The sequence below is a fragment of the Neolamprologus multifasciatus genome, chromosome 7 (genome assembly GCF_963576455.1).
Source record: "Neolamprologus multifasciatus chromosome 7, fNeoMul1.2, whole genome shotgun sequence".
NCBI classification, from domain to species: Eukaryota; Metazoa; Chordata; class Actinopteri; order Cichliformes; family Cichlidae; genus Neolamprologus; species Neolamprologus multifasciatus.
The window spans coordinates 1,703,677-1,729,579 of NC_140445.1; the positions used below are offsets into that span (position 1 = coordinate 1,703,677).

At 42.2% G+C, this 25,903-nt stretch overlaps 1 protein-coding gene and 1 long non-coding RNA gene across 2 annotated transcripts in view; both read left to right on the plus strand.

The window, feature by feature from the left end:
* The window catches only part of immp2l (inner mitochondrial membrane peptidase subunit 2), a 222,847-nt gene that overhangs the window by 90,434 nt on the left and 106,510 nt on the right, over nucleotides 1-25,903 (plus strand). The gene's annotated exons all lie outside the window — the stretch shown is intronic.
* Nucleotides 244-25,338, plus strand: LOC146513414 (uncharacterized). Its single transcript, XR_014874931.1, has 2 exons — nucleotides 244-6,294; nucleotides 6,352-25,338. It is a non-coding gene; the product is annotated as an uncharacterized LOC146513414 (long non-coding RNA).

Below are 25,903 nucleotides of genomic sequence, written 5' to 3' on the forward strand. Positions count from 1 at the left end.
CTCACCTGAAACTCTGGCTGATTGGGACCCACACCCAGTTCCACACCTTGGCTCAGGCGATTAGAGGATCATCAGGGGGTCCTTTTGTCCCTCTGTGGGGGGAAACTCCCACTAGGTTTAAATCTGGGACTCTCCACCATTTGACCTTAGAACTGAAGAAGCTTCTCGGATGAAGGTGAAACGTCTTCAAGTAACTTAAAGAAGTCCAGACGCTTTTCTTTGCAAGCTCCTTGGACAACATATATTTCTAGTTAGAGAAATTTAAGAGGCTTATCCCTCAAAACTGTAAATACAAAAAAGTTGCACAAAATAGTTTCCTACCACAGGAAATTTATTTTAAGTGTCTTCATAGTTTTATTTTTGAAATACACCAATTTTTATACACTGCAGGAAAAACAAAAATAAACATTATAATGCAAATTTGCGAAAAAGCAGCATATGCATCAAAATAAACTATTTCCAGCAGTGCAATATGAGTCCTAAGCATCCCAGAAACCACACAGAAAGTCATAAAGTCAAACATAACTTTTAAAAACACCAGTATAGGCTCATGAGGCCAAGATGGTAAAAAACTACATTTCCATGAAAATTACGTCACTTCCGGTTTCGGGCAGGTCATAGCGGACATGCAAAAGTTCGCGCTGACGTCTATTCCAAGGTAGGAAGTGTTACAAACAGCTGATCAAATCGGCAAAGCGTGTTTCTGGAATATTATGTTTTTGTTGCTGCAAGTGCTTTTTATGCAGTTTTTGCAAAGCTGTATGTGGAAGGAAACTGTGACCGAGGACAAGCTGATGGCATAAGATGTAAGTACAACTCCTCCGGTTTCATATGCAAAAAAAATTATTGCGCTAGCTCACGTGGTTGCAGAGCTACCGGGATTTAAAAATAGTTACGCGTGCCCGCTCCGACCGGTTTTAAAGGGCTAATAGACGTTTTTACATCTATATATTTTTTGTACAGATGTGTTCCCCGTCCTCGGTACCCCTGACATAACTCTCGGCTGCTGAACTCATAATGGTGTGAAACTTTCCTTGCATGACTGGCACACAGCTTGGTCTGGTTTTGTCAGCTGAGGTAAAAAAACCATCAACTACAAAAATAGGAGCTAAAAATCCTCCCCCCCCAGCACGGAGCCTCACCTGGACACTTTCCGTAGTTTTCGGGGAAGCGGAGAGGAAGCTGCAGGTGAAGATGGTTTTCCTCTGACAGCTGGCTGAAGTCTGCAGTCACACAGCCTCATCCATCTCTGGGACTGCCTCCGCCCTCCCATAGAGAGTTTTGATTATGTTGAGTGCTCGGTCTGCTAGAAACAAGGGCTCCGTCAGGAAGATCTGTCACTGTTATAAATTGCAGCTCCACTTTTTTGTCACCGTGTCCTGTCACGGTTTTAATTAAACAAGACAAAGAGCAGGAGATGGGAGCGGTCGGCCATCAAGGAGAAAGATGGTTTGTAGGTTTCTGATAATAACCGGCAGCGAGGAGGAGGAGGAGGTGTGGAGTGGGTAAAGGCCCTGGCATGGTTGAGTGGAGCAAAAACCACCGGCTGTTATTAGCCTGCTGGCTCAGCATGCAGCACACCACACAGTCTGCTCCCTGCTGGTCTGCTGCAGGTTTTCATACTTAGAAAGTTAATCTTTGTTTTTCCTAATTTCAACAAATCCCACTTCCTGGCTCCCAGCCATCAGTTCCCCCCTCGAGACACAAATCTTCCTTTATTTGATTGCCCATCTTGTTTTATGGGAACACAGGAGATTTAAAAGCATTCACAGAAGGAAAAGTTGTGCACGCTGGAGAAAATGTGCCGATATCTCAAATGCACCGAGATCCCACAGCTGCAGGAAAGATGGGAAAAGCTGCCAACCAGAGCACACCTCCACTGAAGCCTGAAACCAGATGGTCTGTGCGAAGGTTTGACTCGAAGGCTTCTGCTCGTTCTCCACCAACAGATGAAGGACGGCCTCAGAACATGCATGTGCACAAATGATGAAGCTCCTGCCCTCACCTACATCAGCTGTGCAGATGTAACCAGCAGAAACGTGCTGACGAGCGTCTGAACTCCTACAGTCACAATGAGCATGATCAGAAGTTCTGGTTCGGACCCGGGGCGGCTGTGTGGAAGGTTTGTGGTTTGATTCCCGGCTTTTCCAACTGTCCTTGTACTGAACCCCTTGAAGGTTTGGTTAGAAGTGATTGGCTGAATGATGTCTGCAGTAAGAAAATGTTTTTTCAATTCAATTCAATTTAGTTTTATTTATATAGCGCCAAATCACAACAAAAGTCGCCTCAAGGTGCTTCATAGATACAGAGAAAAACCCAACAATCATATGACCCCCTATGAGCAGCACTTTGGTGACAGTGGGAAGGAAAAACTCCCTTTTAACAGGAAGAAACCTCCGGCAGAACCAGGCTCAGGGAGGGGCAGGGCCATCTGCTGTGATTGGTTGGGGTGAGAGAAGGAAGTGCTCGGAGTTGAGTAGGAAAAGTACTGCATGAGGACCCGTCCAATTACGTGGGCCGAAAAACGTTGTTTTGGTCCTCAAAGCATCAGTGCATTAGTGCATCGAGATGAAAAGGAAATGATAAAATATGAAATATAGCCAAAACAGTCTGCTATCAGTCTGCGAGTGGATGGAGTCAAGCTGGCAGCGGACTTCCAGTTCTCCCAGTACAGTAGAAGCCAATAAAGCTGACGCGATGATGGAACTGGAAGGTCAGAGGTTTGATCCTCCACACAGTAAAACTGCATCAGTGCACGAGTGTTAACATAAAGAGTTAAAACAATCAAAAGAAACTGGTGGAAGTGTTTGTAATCGTCCGTCACACGTTGTGTTGGGTTTGGTGTTTCCGTGGGATTCATTGGTGGTAAGACAAATATGTATATCACCAGACAGCGTTACAGGAGCAACAAAGTGCATAATAATAAGTCTTATTTACACGTGTACAGTAGGTTCTGGCTGCCATGGTAACACGCCGATGTGCAGAAGGCGCCTGGTTTTACAGACCGAGAGGCGGGTCGGTCTGTATTGGAGTGATTTATCTTGTAAAACATCTCCGATCCCCAGAGTGCGGGCTTTGCTCCGCTGATGAAGGATGGGGGCGCGCAGAGGACAAACTGAGCCAAAGACTTTAATTCAACACACACACACACACACACACAGACACACACAGACACACACACACACTCTTCGTCTTCTCCATCTCTCCAGTGAATAGGTCTATATATCTGTGGTTTTATGTTGTGGCCTTGTGTTGGCTGTGTGTGGGAGGACTGTGTGTGTGTGTGTGTGTGTGTGTGTGTGTGTGTGTGTGTGTGTGTGTGTGTGTGCACGCCTCCAGGGAAGCTCATTAGTTTGTTGTATGTTGCTGTAATAGGAGCACATTCAGTCTGAACACAGACGGTGGGAAACGTCTGCAAACCAACAAACTGGTGTCGACGTCTCATAAATCAGTAATGTCCCCTCACTGGTGACGTAACATGTTACTGTAATCCAATTACTTTTTTTGAGTAACGAGTAAAGTAAGGGATTACTATTGCAAGAAAAGTAATTAGATTACTGTAACTTCCCCATAAGCACGCTGCGTTACTGAACTACGATTTTGTTTGTGAGAGTGTCTCATGACAATGACGTGCGAGCGTGCGACCATGGTAACAGACGTGATGGAGAGAGTACGACCATGCAGCGTCTAGACCGTGGAAGTAATCACATTACTTTGAGTTTGATTCTGTAAAAAGCGACACAAACATTAGCTTCTGCTGTTCACTCTGCGTGGGAAGGAAACTTGTTTCTACGGCGAAAAATTAAACTTCAAATCTGAGCGAGCAGCGAGCACGCTGCCACGGGAACGTGACGTTCACAGAGAAACCCCCGGATCCTCCCACTGACATGACCGCTGTGGACAAACCTCCACCCAGCCCCACTCCTGCTAAACAGGTGACAATAGATCTAAGAGCTGCTGAGTCTTTGATTTGATTTATTTTCTGCTGTGTTTTACTTGCATCTATGTGAAAGAGTGTAAACACAAAGCATGATTTTATTTTATATGCTGGAATATGCAGAAAATAGCTTTAAATCTTAAACACATTTCTTCTTGCATATAATTTAAATTTTGCTTGATGCAATGTGAATAAACTTAAAAGATTAAAACTAATAAAACAAGTTTTAAAAAGAGATTTTTGCATTTGACTACATTTTATATGATGGATTATGCAGAAAAAACAGAACTGGGCTACAGGGCTATAACTTTATTACGTATCCAGGTTGTGTATCATGTTTTTAAAAAAGTAACTAATTACCTTTGAAAATAAGTAATCAGTAAAGTAACGGGATTACTTTTTTGGAGAAGTAATCAGTAATTAGTTACTAATTACTTTTTTGAAGTAACTTGAGCAACACTGCTGGTTAGGGATGTATTGTTTAGGTTTTATCAGATACCGGTGCCAAACCGGTACTTTTGAAACGGTGCCGGTGCTTAAACGGTGCTCAAACCGGTGCTTAAAGAATGGAGAAAACCAACTTTGTCCAAAAACCTCTCATGTTCAGCTGTTTTTTTGTAAAAAGATAACAATGTTAGCCTTTTCTGCAGCTATGGGGCATATATGGTATCACTCTTGGCTGGAAGCAGCTTAAACAATGGAAAAAACACAAACTTTGTCCAAAAACCTCTCATGTTTAACTGTTTTCCACTTTTTCTTTGGTCATTTTAGCCTTTTTGTCCAGGGTGAAGGGAGTATCTGCCATCAAACAAGAAGACAGCTGCATGTAGCTATGATGGTGTTTGCTAGTTCACCTTACATGCATTAATGTAATAACGTGGTTAGCCTACTCAACGTAAATTACACACGAACAACATTAAGCTACTCACGCAGAGAAGAACGGCTGCTGCTGCATCATCATCCTCATCATTTCTGCTACACTGGCAGGGCTAGGGGCCAGGACTCTCCTCTTCGGGTTTTTGGGGGATGTTGCTAACTCCGGGTCGATAACAGGCACCACACCCGCAGTAGATGTGCTCGGTGTGAGGTCTCGCAGCAAGCTATCAAATACGGCGCATTTCTCGGCTTTTAAAAAAACGCTATGCGTCGCCAGGTGTTTCATCAGATTTGAGGTGTTACCTCCTTTGACAGTATCACAGTATCAGCTTAAAGCACTTGTTGCAGCTGCTGAGTTTGCATCTTTTGCTGTGAAGTACAGCCAGACTTTGACCGCTTCGCCTTGGGCATTTTTAATCTGTAGCTCTGCTCTAAAAGAACGTACGTACCTGGACCCGCCTACTATCCTCGGAAACGTAAAATGATTGGCTAGAATCTAAAGTGTATCATTCCATTCGTGAATCAGTTGGTTGGTGGCGGTAATGCACCTTTCAGTTGTTTGCCAACCGCCAATACAAATGTAAGGAAGAAGAAAGTGTATCACAGCTCAGGAAAAAAAGCACCGAAATGTGCGCTGCTTTTCGGCCTGGTTACTACTGTTTATGTCAGAACCGGTGCCATCATGGCACCAGATACCGGTACCCATCCCTACTGCTGGTGACCAATCATGGGCGAGGGTTTCGTGAACGTCCGCCTGTGTTTGGAGCGTCCAAGTAAAAATCGAATGATTTTGTCTGAATTCAGCCAAACAAAGCCAGCCTGGACCTGCATCCATCCATTCACTTCCACTTATCCGTCACAGGGTCACAGGGGGGCGCTGGAGCCTATCCCAGCTGTCATAGGGCGAGAGGCGGGGCACACCCTGGACAGGTCGCCAGTCTGTTGCAGGGCCAACACACAGAGACAGACGATCGCCCTCACATTCACACCTACACCACACCGGGAGGAAGCTGGAGTACCCGGAGGGAACCCACACAAACACGGGGAGAACATGTGTGGCAACAGTGCTAAGCACCGTGCCGCCATAAGAAGAAAACATCAGATTATATTAAAGTGCAGTAAACCCTCGTTTGAGGATCATTTGGAGTTTGTTCCACTTAAAGGTGCGAGTGGAACACGAGGCCTGTTCTTCAAAGGGTGCCGCGTACATGGGGAACATCTGTGGTTAAGTATTTACTCCATTACCAGTTAAGATGTGTCGCTTTGAAGCTTTAATATCGAAGCGAGTAAAAGTCCATCTGACCTTTTCATACAGAGAACAGTGATGTGAATGAAATCTCTCATTAGTGATGAAGTGTAGCGCACTTTAACACGAAGGGTTTCTCTGCTGTGGTGCTGTTGGTTCTGCCTGACAGGGCAGAATGTAGTCAAAGAAGCCAGAAGATGAACAGGAAGCTGTAGTTTCACCTGGCGTGAAGCAGGTGAACAACAGTCACTGGAGCGTTTCAGGCCCAGTTTGGGAGGTTGTCGGTCTGGAGCTTTCAGTGTGAGTGGGTGTTCCACCAAATTCACCCCACAGACAAATCGTGCAAAGCTCAGTTCCTCCAAAGTTCCTCCGTGGCGACTCATGAGGACTCTGGTTCCACAGTTACTGGCTGTGATGCAAAGCAGTTGTGTCTGCACGCCTCTGAATTCTACGCGTTCATTGGCTGCAGCAGCTGCGCTGATCGTTTAGTCGTGTCTGATCAGCCTCAGTTTCATTTCAGTGCTGTAGACAGAACGAAGCGGCCGGCTCCTGTTTTGCTTCCTCCTTTCAACCTGGATGATGTAACGTTGCAGACTGTTTGATGAAGCCTTCTGATAAATATCCAGTCATTAGCTCTAAAGCTGGGGGAGGCTTTCAGCTGTCTCTTTAAATGAGGGAGCATCGTTAAATGTCTGTGTAAATCCGGCCTCCCGCAGTAATTGGCAGGCTAATGAGGAGATGGAGGAGTGTTGCTGTGCAGCTATGTTAGACGTTGGTCTCGTCTGTTGCTTTGCACATGCAGAGCCAGGTGGAGCGAGCAGGTAAACGTTCCTCCGATGGGTGAAGATCAGGAGGGTTTGGGAGAGGTTTCGTCGCATGAGGACCGGCAGGTTGGTGCACGGAAACAAGTTAAGTTCACAAGACTGAAACAATGATTTTGTCCCTGCTGCCGGTAAATGTCAGGGAATTTAATTACTGTTCAAAGAGCCGGGTTCAAAGCCGCCCTGCTCCTTCTTTGATCAGCTGAAAGAGCAGACGAGCTGATGGTGGAGTCTCCGTCCAATCAACAATTACCGAAAATAAATATTTATGGTCCTTAAACTTAAACCGAGATAAACACACTTACTTTAAATTTCACATTGATTATTGCCTCTTATTTCCTGCCTGTATGCGAGATGAATTCACAAGTGATAATGTAGAATCACTCGTTGCAGCTATAGTCACTACTTTTCCAGTTAAACCCAGCGTTTCCTGTAACTGCTGTAGGCGTGTTCATTGAAACGCGCGAGGCTTGACGTGGGACCGGGGATCTGTCTACATGAGTAAATATTATTAGTATTTTCTAAAATGAGTAAATGATAAATTGTTGAGCGGCACATTTGGAACGACCCGGCTTCTTACTGTAAGCCTGGAGAGACGCAGTTTTCCTTTTTATTCCAGAGATTTTAATCTGCCTCCTGATGTCCCAGCTGTGAGAGCAGAGGAGGGCAGCAGGATGACAGTGACAGTGCATTACTTGCTAATCATGTCCCATTACATAATTATCCTTCGAGTTATTGCCAGGATCTCCTCCTCATTAACTGCCATGAATCAGAGTCTGTGCGCTGATAAAACTTCCCATTAGCCACGTCGGGATATTAACACACGAGGGCGGCGGCGGCGATGCAGATTTCACACTTTGTCTGGTGTGATCGCACGAGAGAGAGGTCACCCGAGGTAACAAGAAACACACCACAGATGATACTATTATACTTTTTCTAGAGGAAACATCACATGAAGCTGGAGCTGCTGATAGTTTGGCTGCTTTTAATGTGTCCGTTTGCCCAAATGTTAAAAAAATGGGATAAAATTATCAGGAGGCTGCTGATCTGTTGGTTACAAAGTTTGTGATGGAAACAACTTCACCTGCGTCCAACACGGAGAAGACAAAGATCTGAAGATGTGCAGATCTGAAGATCATCATCAGTGTTTAATAGAAAAGAAAGTGGACCAATCACACCTTCACAAGTAAACCAGTACACAGGTAACAATTAACGAGGTGTTGGCTAATTGGTTAAGCCTGCTCTGGATGAAACACAGACAGAAATTTGATTAAGAGAAAAGATTTATCGAAAAACATTAAAATTCACCTTTATTTTTTTATAGGGATTAAAGTCATTAAACCCAGTCAATGTTAATTTATCAGAAAGACAGAGAAGCATGTGGAGTTTACACCCTACAGGCATGAATGAGGATTTATCCATGAATGAGTTTTACTTTAATTTTGTGTTTCTATGTTTTTAACTCGATTTTTCCCTCTTTTAATGTTCCATACTTTATTTTTATATTCTTATTTGCATTTTTCTGTGAGTTTGTGTTACGTTAAGACAGGCAAGGAATTTATTTATTTATTTAATTATTCATTTATTTATTTATTCATTCATTCATTCATTCATGTATTTATTTGTTTATTTATTCATTCATTCATTTATTTATTCATTTATTCATTCATTCATTTATTTTTTTATTTTTTTATTCATTCATTCATTTATTTATTTATTTATTTATTTATTTATTTATTCATTCATTCATTCATTCATTCATTTATGTTTTTCCCCCCCTTTAATCTGCAGTGGGTCAGTCCAAAACCTATTTGGGGTGTGGCCTAACCAATTAGCCAATACCACCTGTTAAATGTTAATTGGTCAGCTGGTTTATTTGTGAAGGTGTGATTGGTCTGCGAGCCGAAACACGTCGGTCACGTAATAAATCTGTTCCCGATTACTTTATCCGCTGCTGCGGTCTAGTTTTTTACAGCTTGTCAGTGTCATTCATTCATTTGTTATTGTAACAGTTCAAATTCACACTGAGCATGTGCAACAATCCCACAGAGCAGGTATGAATAACAAAGCCAGTTCCTCAGGTTAGCAGTGAAAATGATCCCGTGCTCTGAACGGACCAAATACAAATTGTTTTTATGTATGAATTGGTTGTAAAAACTTATTACAAGTGAAATTTGTCATGATTAGATGTAAATGTGTCAACTGTTAAGAGCCTTGTCATCACTTCCTACATTCATTTGATGTTTCTTTCACTGTAAAACGAGAGTGAAGAAAATGTTTGAGGTCCAAGTCGGAAACGAGCCGACGAACATCCGACACTAAAATGTCAGCAGGAAGTGAAAGACCGCAGACTTCGTTAGTTTGTTTGGATTTTAACAGCAACGTTTCGAGGAGCGCAGAGGCACGTGAGTTTCATATTTATCTCGAGTCCAATTTAACGCTTTAACATCATGCAGAGAAAATAAATGGTCTCATTTTGATGGCTGAGATATCGGCAGCAGCGGTCCAGGAAGATGCTGTGCCGGGATTTTAATGAGAGCAGATGAAATGGAGGCATTAATAGCGTTTTGGCTCGTTTGTAAGCTGAACGCTGAGAGTCCACGAAGGCTGACGGCATGTGGAAACCTGCTGTTCTCCAGATTAACCACATATTTCCCCAACTACTGCTTCACATGAGCAAATAAATTTCAGTGAAATATTAATTCCCCTCTAAACCTATCAGCTGGCTGTGCCGCCCTCCTCAGCAGGACCTGCGATCAAGGGTTTGTGAAGACTTCAGGGAGTCTTTGTGGGGAAATGTTGGTCCACACTGGAACGAACGCCTGTTTAAGGTCACGTCAAAGGATTTCATTTCATTAAGCTCTCTGTAAGCGATGTCTTGATTCAGCAGGGATCGGTGCAGTTACTGAAACTAAACTCAGCCTACGAAACATGTACTTAATCACAGTGAATGATTCAACAAGGGGTCGCTGCCCGTGATTAAATCAGTGATGACCTGAAGCAGTCTTCTTTCTAGGAACCACAACGACAGGTCCAAAACAGTCGGGATGCTGTGCAAGCGTGGGGAAACAACAAAGGCAAATCTCATGAAGCCATATTTTATGAAACATGGGTTGTAGCTGCATGCAGGCAGTCATAAAGTTAAGTGTGTTATCGTGCTTGTTTAACCCTTTAAAACCGGTCAGAGCAGCACGCTCTGTTTTGCGTAACTATTTTTAAATCCCGGTAGCTCTGCAACCACTTGAGCTAGCGCAATAATTTTTTTTGCATATGAAACCGGAGGAGTTGTACTTACATCTTATGCCATCAGCTTGTCCTCGGTCACAGTTTCCTTCCACATATAGCTTTGCAATAACTGCATAAAAAGCACTTGCAGCAACAAAAACATAATATTCCAGAAACACGCTTTGCCGATCCGATCAGCTGTTTGTAACACTTCCTACGTCCATCAGCGCGAACTATCACATGTCCGCCATGACCTGCCCGAAACCGGAAGTGACGTCATTTTGTGGAAATGTAGTTTTTTACCATCAGGGCCTCATGAGCCTATACTGGTGTTTTTAAAAGTTCTGTTTGACTTTATGACTTTCTGTGTGGTTTCTGGGATGCTTAGGACTCATATTGCACTGCTGGAAATAGTTTATTTTGATGCATATGCTGCTTTTTTGCAAATTTGCACTATAAGATTTATTTTTGTTTTTCCTGCAGTGTATAAAAATTGGTGTATTTCAAAAATAAAACTATGAAGACACTCAAAATAAATTTCCTGTGGTGGGAAACTATTTTGTGCAACTTTTTTGTATTTACAGTTTTGAGGGATAAGCCTCTTAAATTTCTCTAACTAGAAATATATGTTAAAAAACAAAAACGATTTTTAATTTTTTGTAGTTTATTGCACTTTTTTGCAATTTATGTAATTACTATGCACTTAATGCAGACATATTATTAACATTTGGGCTATAATGGTTGTATTGATGTATAGCAACTTGAAATGCTCCCAAAAATGGCTCCACAGCATGTAAAAATATAATATAAGCTCTGGCGGACTTGGTTCTATGGTAGGTCTTAAAGGGTTAAAACGTGAACGCGAGTTGGGAGTTGCAACTTTTGTGAAAACAGTAAGAGATGAACCCGATGTTGTTTACCCGAGACAAAAATGATATCAGACAAAAATATAGTGAGTATTTCTAATTCACGGAGATCTGTCTGTGAAGGTTCTCAGTCATCCAGGTCATCGTAGTCAAAGGACCTCTGTGGGTTAAGAGCCTTTCGAATGGTGCCAGATTTGAGTTAAAATAGAAGAACTGCAGTTATAAGACCAACAACACCAAGTTTGAAGCAGACTGGTTAAAAAGTTGTCGAGCTTTGGCGAAGAAAGATTTTCAAATTAAAACACACCCACTACTTCAAAGCTGCTCCAGGTTCAATTCAATTCAATTCAATTTTATTTATATAGCGCCAAATCACAACAAAAGTCGCCTCAAGGCGCTTCATAGATAAAGAGAAAAACCCAACAATCATATGACCCCCTATGAGCAGCACTTTGGCGACAGTGGGAAGGAAAAACTCCCTTTTAACAGGAAGAAACCTCCAGCAGAACCAGGCTCAGGGAGGGGCGGGGCCATCTGCTGTGATTGGTTGGGGTGAGAGAAGGAAGACAGGATAAAGACATGCTGTGGAAGAGAGACAGAGGTTAATAACAGATATGATTCAACACAGAGAGGTCTGTTAACACATAGTGAGTGAGAAAGGTGACTGGAAAGGAAAAATCCAGTGCATCATGGGAATCCCCGGCAGCCTACGTCTATTGCAGCATAGCTAAGGGAGGATTCAGGGTCACCAAGGTTACAGACCTTTTATCACTCTGTATTTATTGAAGGTAAACTGATGCTCTGGCATTCTGACACCTTTCTATCAGACCTTCTTCAACAGTTACAGCAGCTCGTCTGTTGGACAAGACCACACGGTGCCAGGCCTCTCTCCCCGGGTGTATCAGTCAGGAGTTTTTGCTCTGACCCTTGTTAAACTCCTTCAAATCCTCATACTTGCTGATTTTTTTCTGCTTCTGACATCAAATTTAAGGATAAAATGCTCACCTGCTCCCTAATATATCCCGCCCACTAACAGGTACCATGATGATCAATGTTCTTCACTTCACCCGTCAGCCGTCACAACGTTATGCTGATCGTGTATGTCACTCAATCATTTTGCATCCCCACATGAGCTGGCGGTGGCGCTCCCATCGAGCTGTGTTGAGCTTGTGCACATTAAGAGGTCCTGACAGCCGTCGATAACTCCTGAGCGGATCACGTCAGAGTTGAAGCTTATGAATATAGAACAGCCGTGACTTTAAATTCAAGCCGTGAAAAGAGAGAAGACTTTATGGACTTGGACTGATGGCTGCTGTGTTTGTGTTAATAATAATAATAATAATAATAATAATGGATTGCATTTATTTAGCGCTTTTCGGGGCCCTCAAAGCGCTTTACAATTCGACTATTCATTCACTCTCACATTCACACACTGGTGGAGGCAGCTACAGTTGTAGCCACAGCTGCCCTGGGGCAGACTGACAGAAGCGAGGCTGCCATATCGCGCCATCGGCCCCTCTGGCCATCACTAGTAGGCGGCAGGTGATAGGTGCCAAATTTGGCCCGCAGCCTAATTACATTTGGCCCGCGAAGCCATACCAAATTACTATCAGAGCTGGCCTACTGGTATTATACAGCTAATATATATATTGTTTAGTATTACGCTTTGCTTGTTCCATATTCAGTTTTTCAGCAAAACATGTTCGAGTCCATAAGAAAAGATTCATTCTTAAATCTGGAGGAAGATTTTTTTTTTTCAATAAATATTAATGTTAGCCCGCAACTTTGTTCCAGTTTTGAAATTTGGCCCACTGTGTATTTGAGTTTGACACCCCTGCGGTAGGTGAAGTGTCTTGCCCAAGGACACAACGACCGAGACTAGGGCTGGGTATCGTCACTGATTTCTAGAATCGATTCACAAGATCCTGAATCGATTCAATCCACGATTCGATTTAATTTGATTCGATTCAATTCGATTTGAATCTGGGAAATTTTGACAGTCAGAAATATTATAATTCAGATTTACATATTTTAGTATCTATAAAAAGGAAGCTGACACTTTCCAGACTTTATCAAAGGTGTGAGCATCACAGCAGAGGCCTTTGTGTCAAAGTAGCTGAAGATAAAACAGAAAAACATGAAGGTGATTTTCCTGTTCTGGATTTTATAAAAATATTCTGCAGTACATCAAAAACGAAAGAAAACCATTAATCAACACATGAACATCACCTCTGAAGTTACAGCGGTTTTAGTAGAGACACAGCGTTTTGCATAATTTTAAAAAGTTTAAATTTGTTCAGTATTGAACGGCAGAAATTAGGTTTTCTTTTCGGAAGTAAGTAAAAGGAAAAAACAGCGGCTGACAGGCTGCAAACAACTGTAGACTTGTGCGTAACAAGCAAGCGAATAATGAAGAAAACAGATTTTTAGACGGGAAACTGAGAGAGAGAGAGAGCTGTGCATCGTGGTCGAAGCAAAACAGCAAAAGTCAGAGTGAGTTCATGACGATGTTTATGTGAAGCGTAGTTTGGATCTTCTTTTGCTGCTGGTTCGGTCAATATTGTTTGGAGAGACATCAAACTAACAGCTTTAGAATCAGCGCAAAAAGGGCGTGAACACAAAGCGCCGACCCGCCGAAACATCAGAATCAGCGAGCTGTCGGCTTTCAGCCCCGACTGTGTATGAAAGGCGACATCTCACTGATTCTGATCCGCGGGTCACGCTGTGTGTTTACGTCTTTGTGCAGAATCCGTGTTCCTGCTCTCATTTACTGTCTTAGCTGTTTGGTGGTTGTTGAAATTTTGTGAGATTTAACCTGAGATTCTGGCATTTCGGGCAAAATAAATTTGTATTAAAAAATCAATTCAGGATTTTTATGAATCGATTTTACGTTATCAAAGCCAGAATCGATTTTAATCGAGAAATCGATTATCAAAACCCAGCCCTAACCGAGACGGGCCTCGAACCGGGCCTCGAACCGGCAACCTTCCGATTACAAGGCGAACTCCCAACTCTTGAGCCATGATTGGCCCATTAAAGCCAGCGAAAGATTAAATCACAGCCGGTAATAATTCATTCAACTGAACAGGAACTGTACCAACCCCAAATCAGACCAGTGGTCAAAGAGGTGTGGCGAGGTGTGTCATTACAAATAAAATGTTGCATAAAAGGAAAAAGTGTGGTGGACAGATGTGCGGAGAAGATAAAAGTGTTGAGATGCATGTCGTGTAGCTGCGTCACATTAACAGACTCGTGGCTGTAATGAAACACGATGGAGCAGACTGAGCTCCTGCTTTATTCCACGGTGGAGTCTTGCTGTGTTCACAGGAGAAACGGCCTGATTGACGTCTCTGCCAACTTTTCACTGCCTTAAATATTTGCACAGATTTGCATCTTTGCATGTTTGTATATTTCCTCCTTTGCAGAGTGTGTTATGAGTCAGCAATGTTCTGCAGCCCCTCGAATAGAAGCAAATGGATAACACACACACAGACACACACACACACAGTGCCCTATTAAAGAGCAGTGGTGGCGACGGTGGAGAAAGCAGTCCTGCTGTTCAGGCATCTGGACTCTGCTGTTTCCTGGAGGAGGCAAATGAAGTATGTGCCTCCTCCTTCCACACACACGGCAACAATTCAGTCTAATCTCCCCCGATGGGGCAGTTACCAGGACCGCCCATCCAGCCAGGAAATTACAGAAACTCCTAACGTAAGCACACAAACATTTAGTGTGTGTTACTTGTATGGCCCTGTAGTTAGCAGTCACCATATCTGCAGAGAGAACTTAGACTTAAATGTCCTGAGATGTCAGAGTAGCACATCTTTACCAGGCACACTTTCAAATTGGAGAAAATAGGTGGAATATGTCAGGAAGCTTGTGGCTGACAGTTTTAACAGCAGCAGCAGCCGTAGGAGGAGCAGGCGGAGGTGGAGGAGCTGCAGCTGTAGAGCTGCCGAGGTCGCCCATTAATCACCTGGTTGGTGGGTCTGTCCCCAGCTACTGTTGTCATGTGTCCTTGAACACAGCAGATCGAATCAAAGGAGAAGTCGGTGCAAAGCACAAAACATCGACACTGAGGAGCTGGACTTCTTCCTGGTGCATTAGGTTGGAGGTATCTGTGATAGAAGGACTGATTAAACCACCAACGACACACATATATAATGAAATAAACTTTTTGTGTGGCCTTTTGTGTTAAACATGAGTTGGATGCTCAGTGATCAGGAGACTCGGACCTCTCCGTAAATGAGTGCCATCACTTCGTATCAATGAAGCTGGCGTTCCTTCTGATGTGAAAGAAATGTGCAGATGTGAGACGGAAGCATTTCGGTGTAAAAAGTGTATTCATTGATCCGCGCGTGAGATCCTGTCGTGTTGCACGTCTGCTCGATGTGTCGTGCCGTCTGCTAATTAATCTGTTTGGCGCTGATGCGGGACGCAAGTCAGAGTTCTTCTAAAAATACCCCCCCAATCAGCTGGCTGTCAGATGAGCGCTGGTTCTGTAAAAGCATCTGTCCTCTGAACATGTGTCTGTGAAAGTTTGCTAAGAATAGTAGAGTGGAAACAACACACGAGGCTTTGTACCTGAAGGCGTCCTGAACGATGGATTCATCTCTTGGTTAAACACAAGAGCAGCGGCGGTGCAGAACTGTGCTGCTCACATCATCACCGTAACTCCCTCCATCAGACCACAGCTGTCCTTCAGCGGCTCCAAGATTCTGGGGTTAGGGTGCGCTATAGTGCAAAACGCACATTTTTAAACTCTGATCGTCGTCCATGTGTCACATCAAACCCCTTAATGATTGTTTATGTTGCAGACAAGTTTTTTATTTACTTGACTGAGATATTTTCATTTATTCTTGCTGTGTAAGGTGACCTGAACTGTTAAAGGCATCTAAAATAAATTGTATTATTATAATTATTAAAACTCGTGTGTGAAAAGTCTCTGAGACTGTGTCTAAATTAATAATAAATAAATAGTCTGTTTTTTCGCTGTGCCCTTTAAAGTGATGGTTGCAGCAGTACGCTGCCTCCAGCCCTCCTGCTGGGGTTTGATCTCTCTGCAGGTTGTTAAAGCAGCATTTCCAAACAAAGATCCCTGGAAGCCTAAAACTGCTGCACATAAAGTCTGTTTAGAGCAACTTTTTTGCTTTTTAGAGGATCAGTCATCAGATTTTTTCTTTTTTCTTTAGCCTTGTATCGATTGTTGCACATTCGTCAATTCTGGGTTTACCAAAAAGTAAGACAAATGAGAGGTCAGAGGTGCTTATGGATGCATTCCAATACCCACACTGCCCACACTACCATACTGTTGAGGATGCCAAAGAACAGTGACCCACAGTGTAGTATAGAGCTGTTCGATATGACGATATATATCGGATGACGATATAAAAACATCTATTTTAACGCTATCGTTTGTTTCGTGGTGTCGCAAAATAAACTGTTTACGGCAATATTTTTTCATGTTTTGATGGTCACTGTAGTGGTTATATTAATTTAAGTTCTCTCTTTCTCTTATATTTAATATAACCACACTACGGACGGACAAGCGCCTGTTTTTATGCGTTGTCGTTAGCAACAACGACGGTAAAACCATCGCGTGTCCGCTTGTTTATGTTCCACATAAACCTTTCACAATAAAGCTCAAGATCCTGTTGAGACTTTTCAAAATAAACTGAATGTGAAAGAGCAGATTATTTACTAGTGATGGGATTTCCGGCTCTTTTTAGAGAGTCGGCTCTTTCGGCTCCGAACCGGCTCTTCAGGTTGTTTTGTTGCTTTAATTAATTTATTATTAACAATAATATGAAATTATGCACAAAAGGAATTACTAATGTAAAAAAAGTGGTTTTATTTATACATGTTTATATATAAATATATGCGGTGGCTCCTAGAGACAAAACACGTACAAACTCCAAAACACATTTCTAGCGTTAACTGAACTTCCAAAACAGAGCTACTAGATCACTTAAATTACACAATTGAAAGCATGTGTGTATTGTTTGTGTATGTATACACAAGCATTCATATATATTCAAATAATTTAAAACAAATGTTCATTTACCTGTTACTACCACACACCAAATCCGGTCGTTGGTACTTGCTGGCTTGTGTAGCCACTAGGTAACAAAAGCTCAACACTGCCCCCTAGCATCCTGGAGCACTTCTGTTGTCTTTTGTACGTGCTTGTATGTGCTTTGTCTGTAGGGGCCACCGTAAATATACTTTTATTTATTCACTCCACATAAAATCTAATAAATAAATCATATAATACAAAAATCAACTATTCACATTTCAACTTTTAACTATTTAAATTTTCAGCTTTTTCCTTTTACAAATTTAAAGTGAAACAACACAAAACACTGCAAACCACAACACAATTAAATATAAATTAAAATATGAAAACAAAAAGAAGATGCACATTCTCTGTCATATGGACCTGCATGAATAAGCTTTCTGAATCCTTTATCATTCGCAACTGAAAATAGTTGTGTATGATTACTAAACCTTTCTAATGTGACGTTGTTGTCCCTGGCTCTCTTTCTCTCTCCCTCCCGTAGTTACCTACGTGAGCCGGTTCGCGTCGTTCACGTCAAAGATCCGGCTCTAAGAGCCATTTCGTTCATGAACGACCCATCACTATTATTTATGGATGAGAAGTAAAAAAGACGCCAGGTGCTAAAAAATAAACCTTAGACTCAAACGTTAGAACAGGCTTTTCCCCGCAGCACGCCGTGTAATAAATACTCACAAAGAAAACGGCGCCGTTACAACTTATGTCTAAAAATGTATCGTTTCATGCATCGGTTAAAACACTCGACTCCAGCTACATGACGCGCAGCTGGAAACACTTCACGCAAGTCAAGCTGCCCGAGATTCACAGAATTTACAGAAAATGTTACATTTTTGTGATTTATATCGTTACCGGGGCGATAGAATTCTTATATTGGGATATGAGATTTTGGTCATATCGCACAGCCTGGTGTAGTAAGTCAAGTGTAGTATGCCAAGAATATCAAGAAGTTAGAATGCTTTCCTGCCGGTCTGATCTCTGTGCCATCCACGACAAGAGGGTCAAATTTCAAGGTCACAGTGTAGTAGGTCTGAATTACAGCACACACAGAGGTGCGTTGCTTGTTACATTGTTTATGAGAACAGGCCCTCTGTCTGAAACATAAAACCATAAACCTGTAAAAGGCAAGTTTATCCAGATGTAGCTGACTTTGTTGTTGGAAACTTCTGATAATTCCGACTTCGCCAAGCCTGAGGACACTCGGAGTCATGGCACCTGATAAGCAGGGAATTTGGCTTTTTTATGTTTGTGAAGACGCCTCTCACCATGAAACATCTTCACCAGCCTAAAGTCAAGCTGCTGTCTTTTACCAAGCTATAAAGACTACCGTGACCTGGATGACTGAGACCTACGCAGACACAGATTACATCAGATCTAAAAAAAAAAAAACCTTATAAACAGGACATGTGCACAATGACTGAAACCAGCACCACTGAATGAACAATGGGCTTGGAGGTCAGTTCTTCGATCATTAATATGCAAATTCTCATAACCATTGATCAACAACCACTTAGCAAAGACTGCTGTTAAGGGCCAGGAGGATTGTCATGATTTCTACATCGAGGAAACCAAACAACCTCTGGCTAAGAGGATGGCACAACACAGAAGAGCCACCCCACCAGGCCAGGACTCTGCAGTCTATTTGTCCAAAACAGCGTTCCTCCCTGTCCAGGATGTGTACATCCCTGTCCGGGAAGAACGCTGATTTCAGGGCGGAGTCAAGGAGGCCATTTATGTGAAAAGGGAAAGACCATCTCTGAATCGATTAGGAGCCTAAGGGTCCATCTGTCACCATCTTACAATGCTGTGATTGCAGCCATTCCCCAACTCTCTGTGAATGGGACTCATTGCCATTGATCAGTGGGCTTTAATGTGATCCATCAAAGACCATTGCCTGAGATGGATCACAGCTCACTGTGTGTGATTGTGTAGAATTTACTCAGTACTAATGACAAATAAAAGCATAGAGTTGTGCTGTGATTGCACTTACTGCTGCGCATCGTCAACCACCGGAGGCCCAAGTCTATGATCAGGTAACCTTGAGTCTATGATCAGGTAACTCTGAGTCTACGATCAGGTAACCTCGAGTCTATGATCAGGTAACCCTGAGTCTATGATCAGGTAACCCCGAGTCTATGATCAGGTAACTCTGAGTCTATGATCAGGTAACCCCGAGTCTATGATCAGGTAACTCTGAGTCTACGATCAGGTAACCTCGAGTCTATGATCAGGTAACCCTGAGTCTATGATCAGGTAACCCCGAGTCTATGATCAGGTAACTCTGAGTCTATGATCAGGTAACTCTGAGTCTATGATCAGGTAACCCCGAGTCTATGATCAAGTACTAAACATATTTAGCATTTGAGAGCATGGGAATACAACACCAGTGCTGTCACTCTGAGACGAGCTTTATGCTGACCCAGAAGGCTCGTCATTCAAGTTTCCGAAGAACATTAATGAACCATTTAAGCTGTTTATAGCTCACCCTTTGCTGTTACCTTTGGTCATTCTTTATCAACATTATAAAAATATGTCGTCTTCTCTTTGACTTTTGGAAGTCAAACTGTTGTGAGTCCATATGGTTCTTTAACTGGAACTGTTAAGCTAAGCTGTCACCTTAAACAGAAGCTGCGATCAATAAAACTCCTGATTTGAACTGGGTGGTGATAACGATCTGACTGACCCGCCGATGTTTATTGATCGTAGCTCTGACCTGTCAATAGCCCCGTCGTCAAATGCCCGAAAGTCAACAGAGATTCAATTAGAGATTAATGTTTTCATTACAATGTGAGGATTAACAGAGTGCCCGGGCTTTATTAGGACTGGATGGGAGGGCTGTTTCCTCGGCTGTAATAACGCTCATTAAGACTCCTCGCCTGTTTAAAGCCTGTTATTCATCATCGCATTTATTGTGGTTTTAGGCTTTATAGAGTATTAAAATAGCCCATAATTTATCTACTGCTGTCATGGCAACAGCCGAGTATCCGGCCCAGTTGTGCAGGACTGTTTTTATTTCCTCTCAAACCGCATCAAACAGATTGTAATTGTTGGATATAAATCTGAGCTGTAATGGCCCTGTCACATTCGCTCCTATTAGTGTTTGCAACTGGAAACAGTTAGTGATGCTCCGTGTCTAAGGAGGCAATTAGTCAGCTCTAATTGGACAGAAATCCACCGCAGCGCTGCCGTAGCGGCGTCCGTCTCTCCGAGGCAGAGCTCCCTCTCCATTAACCTGCGGCTCATTTGAATGCAGGAGCGTAGCGCCGAGGTTCAGGCAGCTCTGAACCGGGCAGTTCTCATCCATTACTGAGCCAGAGCCATACAGCGACAGCAAGCACGCACCCGCCTGAACTCGCTTCAGCACCTCCTGAAATGCGATGGCATGCAGATCAAATTGCAGCACCGTGGCTGTCAATCCAACACGTCGGCGCCGAGCAGTGCCTGCCATCGTTTTCAGCTCCGGGCCTTTTAAAATGAGAGGCTCTCACTTTGTTACCTGCTTTGAACAGAGTTGTGAGTCACACCACAAATACATCCATCCTCCTCAGACACTTGGAAAGTATTCACGATGCAACCTGCCTAATTTCATGTGACAGAATTTTAATTGTTATCCTTTTGTCGCGCTGTTCCATCAATTGAATAACTGGAAAATGTTTCAAGTTTTCATGAAGAGAATAAAAGGGGAAAAGAGCTTTTATTTTGTATTGTTCTGCCTGCTTTATTTCCCCAGACCCCATGTGAGCCACGGTGTTGCTTTCTGCTGGTCAATTTATTTTTGAGAATTCCCAACACCACAAAACTAGGGCACCTTTTGAAATAATGGAATTAATAAAAAACCCAGACAATTGATATTTGGTGTGAGCACTTCTCCTCAGTGCACAATTTTTCTAGGCATTTGGCAGGTAGGTTGTTCCAAACAGTTTGGAGGATTCGCCACAGTTCTGTGCATTTAGTCTGTCTCTGTCTGCTATGTTTACGCTGCATGACTGAGAAGCCTGTGTTTGTGCTGTAGCTACCTCGAGGTAGAGTCTAAATGTTAGCATTGCAAAAGCGTAGTAGACCAAATGCAAACAGAGCGAGGGCAGAGACACAACAACCTGAGGTAAAACTTGCAGACGGATAACAAGGCACTGGTGAATTCACCGAAGACAACATTAGGGAGAAATGAACCTACAGTATTGTAATCGTGATGCTTTGTGCTTCTTCTTGCATTTAGTCCCCCCAGAACCTCCTAGATCTGACGCGTAAATCCCTCCACAGATAGTGACGTAGTTGTTGCAGGACAGCGATTTAGTTGCAAACTGAAATAGGCGCTCAGCAACCTTATTTTCCTTTTTTAGCATTTTTGCCTTTATTGGAGCATGGGGAGGAGAGGGGAAGACGTGCACCAAAAGGGCCGTGGGTCATGGCCATGTGGTCACCTGTTCACCCACTGAGCTAAGCTGGTGCCAGCGACTCGGATCTATTGCACCATGTTGGCGATCTGCCTGCATTTCAAACTATTATATGAAAACCTTCAGTTGTTGCTCAGAGCTCTTCTACTTTTTCCACTTAATCTACTTTTGGAAAATCATTTCAAGTTCATATTAAACTGTTTGATAACACGTATAACATCATATAAAAGCACGGCTCCGCTTCCTGAACTTTATTGAAGATTTGTTCTAAACTTTAAAACTCAAGAAGACATTAGAGGACTGCAGGCCTAAAGATTACCATTTCATTCCCGTTGCTAATTTGTTACTGTTACATTCACCATTTTTACCAGCCTTCGGCACCTTGCCGTCATCGGCTGCTTTTCTGTGCTCGTTTCGTTAGTTTATTTCGTCTCACGTGTCTTCTCCGCGGAAGTCGGTTCGACATCATTTCACAAAAAACGGAAGTAAATCCCATCTGTCCGTGACAAACGATCGAACGGTCGGTCGGGGCTCCGGGTCGATGAATCACCTCACTGCATGTTTTCGCTCTCGGGCTCTGCAGTCACATCCATGTTTATGTAAGAGTGTGTGGAAAGTGATGAAGTGAATCATTTTTATTGATCGGCCGACGCTCTGAACGCCCGGCGTGGACGCGGCCCGACTGGGGACGTGCAGGTGCATAGCGTGCTGAGGCTGCAGCGCGGCATCATGGGTCCACCTGTGCGAGTACGGCGGCCAGTAGGTGCATATGTGTGTGTAGGTGAGGGTGTTTGTGTTCTCCTCTCGTTGCGAGCAGTTGCCATGGAAACCACCGTGTCCGAGGTTGCCTCTATTGTGCCGCCCACGTCTCAGTACTGTGTGTGTGTGCCTGTTTTTCATTAACACGAGGCATGAACATGTGTCACTACTTACTTCCTTACATGTCACTGATGATGTGTTTTTAAGGAGATTTTGAAGTTAACCTTTAGAAACTCAAAAAACAAATTAATCTTAGATTAATCAAAATTTCTAATATCCAAAAATATCCTCCTCCCCTCGTACATTTATTGTTCTCATCTTCTGTTACCTGAGTGGGCAACCACTGAACATAGTTTGGAAGATCACTTTGATTCCACCAAACGCACACAGATGGAGAGCCAGCTGGTCACAGGCGTCGGTAGCCCCATCTGTGATTTCTGCGTTCAGTCCATGTTGTTTGTTGTCCATGTTGCGGATTTTGTAACAACTACGTGTTGGATCTGTGATGAAACACAGAGTTGTGTGCAAGTATTAAAACCAACAACATAAAGACAACCTGAGCTGTGCACAGCATGGCACTGTGTCACGCATTTACAGAAGATGTGCCTGTTGTTGAAGTTACGGTGCATTCTCTTTAGACCTTGAGCCAGACGTCTCTGCTTCAGGCTTTTTATGATCAACACATGCAAAATTATTATTCAGAGGTATCTTTTAGATTGTGGCAGTGTTGCAGGGTTTTAAAGCCGGTCGGAGCAGCACGCTCTGTTTTGCATAACTATTTTTAAATCCCAGTAGCTCTGCAACCACGTGAGCTAGCGCAATAATTGTTTTTGCATATGAAACCGGAGGAGTTGTACTTACATCTTATGCCATCAGCTTGTCCTCGGTCACAGTTTCCTTCCACATATAGCTTTGCAAAAACTGCATAAAAAGCACTTGCAGCAACAAAAACATAATATTCCAGAAACACGCTTTGCTGATCCGATCAGCTGTTTGTAACACTTCCTACTGCATCAGCGTGAACTATCGCATGTCCGCCATGACCTGCCCGAAACCGGAAGTGACGTCATTTTCGCGGAAATGTAGTTTTTTATCATCAAGGCCTCATGAGCCTATACTGGTGTTGTTAAAAGTTATGTTTGACTTTATGACTTTCTGTGTGGTTTCTGGGATGCTTAGGACTCATATTGCACTGCTGGAAATAGTTTATTTTGATGCATATGCTGCTTTTTTGCAAATTTGCATTATAATATTTATTTTCGTTTTTCCTGCAGTATATAAAAATTGGTGTATTTCAAAAATAAAACTATGAAGACACTCAAAATAAATTTCCTGTGGTGGGAAACTATTTTGTGCAACTTTTTTGTATTTACAGTTTTGAGGGATAAGCCTCTTAAATTTCTCTAACTAGAAATATATGTTAAAAAAACAAAAAGACTTTCAATTTTTTTTGTAGTTTATTGCACTTTTTTGCAATTTATGTAATTTCTATGCACTTAATGCAGACATATTATTAAAATCTGGGCTATAATGGTTGTATTGATGTATATCAACTTGAAATGCTCCCAAAAATAGCACTACAGCATGTAAAAATATAATATAAGCTCTGGCGGACTTGGTTCTATGGTAGGTCTTAAAGGGTTAAGGATGCATTGAATACAGTCGGGTCCTGTATCTTATTTTTAATGTTCCGACTGTCTTTAAACATGCAGTCGTGCAACCTGTTATCAAGAAAAGCAGCCTTGATCGTAACACTCTAGCAAATTACAGGCTGATTTCTAAACTCCCTTTCATGTCAAAATTTTAGAGAAAATAGTGCTTCAGCAACTACAGACCCACTTAGAGAGAAACGGTATAAGTGATAAATTCCAGTCTGGATTTAGACCGCGTCACAGCACCAAAACTGCCCTACTAAGAGTTTTCAATGACCTTCTTCTAATCGCTGACTCTGGCGCTCTGCGGTCTCAGTTCGATTGGCTTTGACTTCAGCCTTTGACACGTTGACCATGAGAGTCTTTTGGCAAGGTTGGAACAAGTAGTAGGCCTTAAAGGAAACGTCCTATCATGGTTTAAATCATCTTTCTCTGAGAGGTCGATCTCTGTACATGCTGCCCTTGGGCTCCATTTTCGAAAAACATAATGTCTCTTTTCACTGATGCTGATGATATTCAAATCTACCTCCACCTGACTGGGGATGTTTCATCTTCACTACATCCTCTGTCTGATTGTCTGAGGCATGTCAAAGACTGGTTATCACGTAACTTTCTTACTTTAAATGAAAAGAAGACAGAAATTATCGTTTTTGATAGGAATATGTCTCTGGGACACCTGACTGACACACTCGGGCCTGTTGCTGTTCACCTCACTGATGCTGTCAGGAATCTTGGAGTTTCATGGATAGTTTCTACTGTGGTAAAAACCAGCTTTCATCAACTACGCCTAATTTCTAAGTCTAAACCTTATATACCACGCAAAGATCTGGAGAAACGCATTCATGCTTTCATCACTTCAAGACTGGATTATTGTAATTCTCTCTTCGCCTCCAATCTTCTCTTCAGCGATTGCAGCTGGTCCAAAATGTCTCTTGACCGGCACTAGAAAGTACGACTCTATCACCCCTGTTCTGGCCAACTTACATTGGCTTCCTATTAAATATCGAATTGATTATAAAATGTTATTGTTTACTTATAAAATCCTAAACAATATGGCACCTGACTACCTAGCTGATCTCTGTTTAGCCCTCAGAGAGCACTGAGATCATCGGGCCAACTGCTCTTAGTGCAGCCTGGTCTCGGCTGAAGACCAGAGGAGACGTTGCCGTTGCCGTTGCTGCACTCAGGTTATGAAATATTCTTCCTCTTCATATTCGCGCATCAGATCCTATTCAGTCTTTTAAATCACGTCTAAAAACGTATTTGTTTAACCTGGGATTCAAGGCTAATTAGGGTAATTTACATCTGGCTTTGCATTTAGATTATGTAATTATTTTATTCTTTATTTATTTTATTTATGTCTGTCATTTATATTTTATATTGTGATTTTTTTTATCTGTATCATGATTTTACTGGAAAGCACTTTGGTGTACTTCAGTCTTTAAAATGTGCTATATAAATACATTTTGATTGATTGATTGATTAAAAATGGCACATGGCCCCTATCTACAATCCAATTTATATTACAAGTGGGCACCAAAAATCAGGGAACAAACCAACATTAACATTTATCTCCGGTCCTAACCCAAACCAACAACAAATTTACAATCAGAATAACCGCTCCACATAGTAACAAGGAGAAAAATAAAATTAAAATAAATAAAACAAAAAATTATAATGGATCCTTTTTCAATGAACTCCAATTTCATTCACATTCTTCATATTGAGTTATGGTTTTAAGCATGTAACACTTTTTAAAACAATGTAAATTTATACAATTCTTTAAATTATAATGAAGTGAGTTCCACAGTCGTACACCTCTAACCGTTGGACTCATTAATCTTTGTGTAGTCCTAGCTAGCTGATGCTTAAAATAAAATTTCCTTCTACTATCTTCTCCCCCTGAACACAATAAAAATACTCTTTGTAACTTAAAGGGCAAAATATTATTTTTAGCCTTAAACATAATTAATAGTGTGTGTAGTTTCACTAAATCTCCTAATTTTAATAATTTTGATTTTATAAATAATTTATTTGTATGTTCTCTATATTTA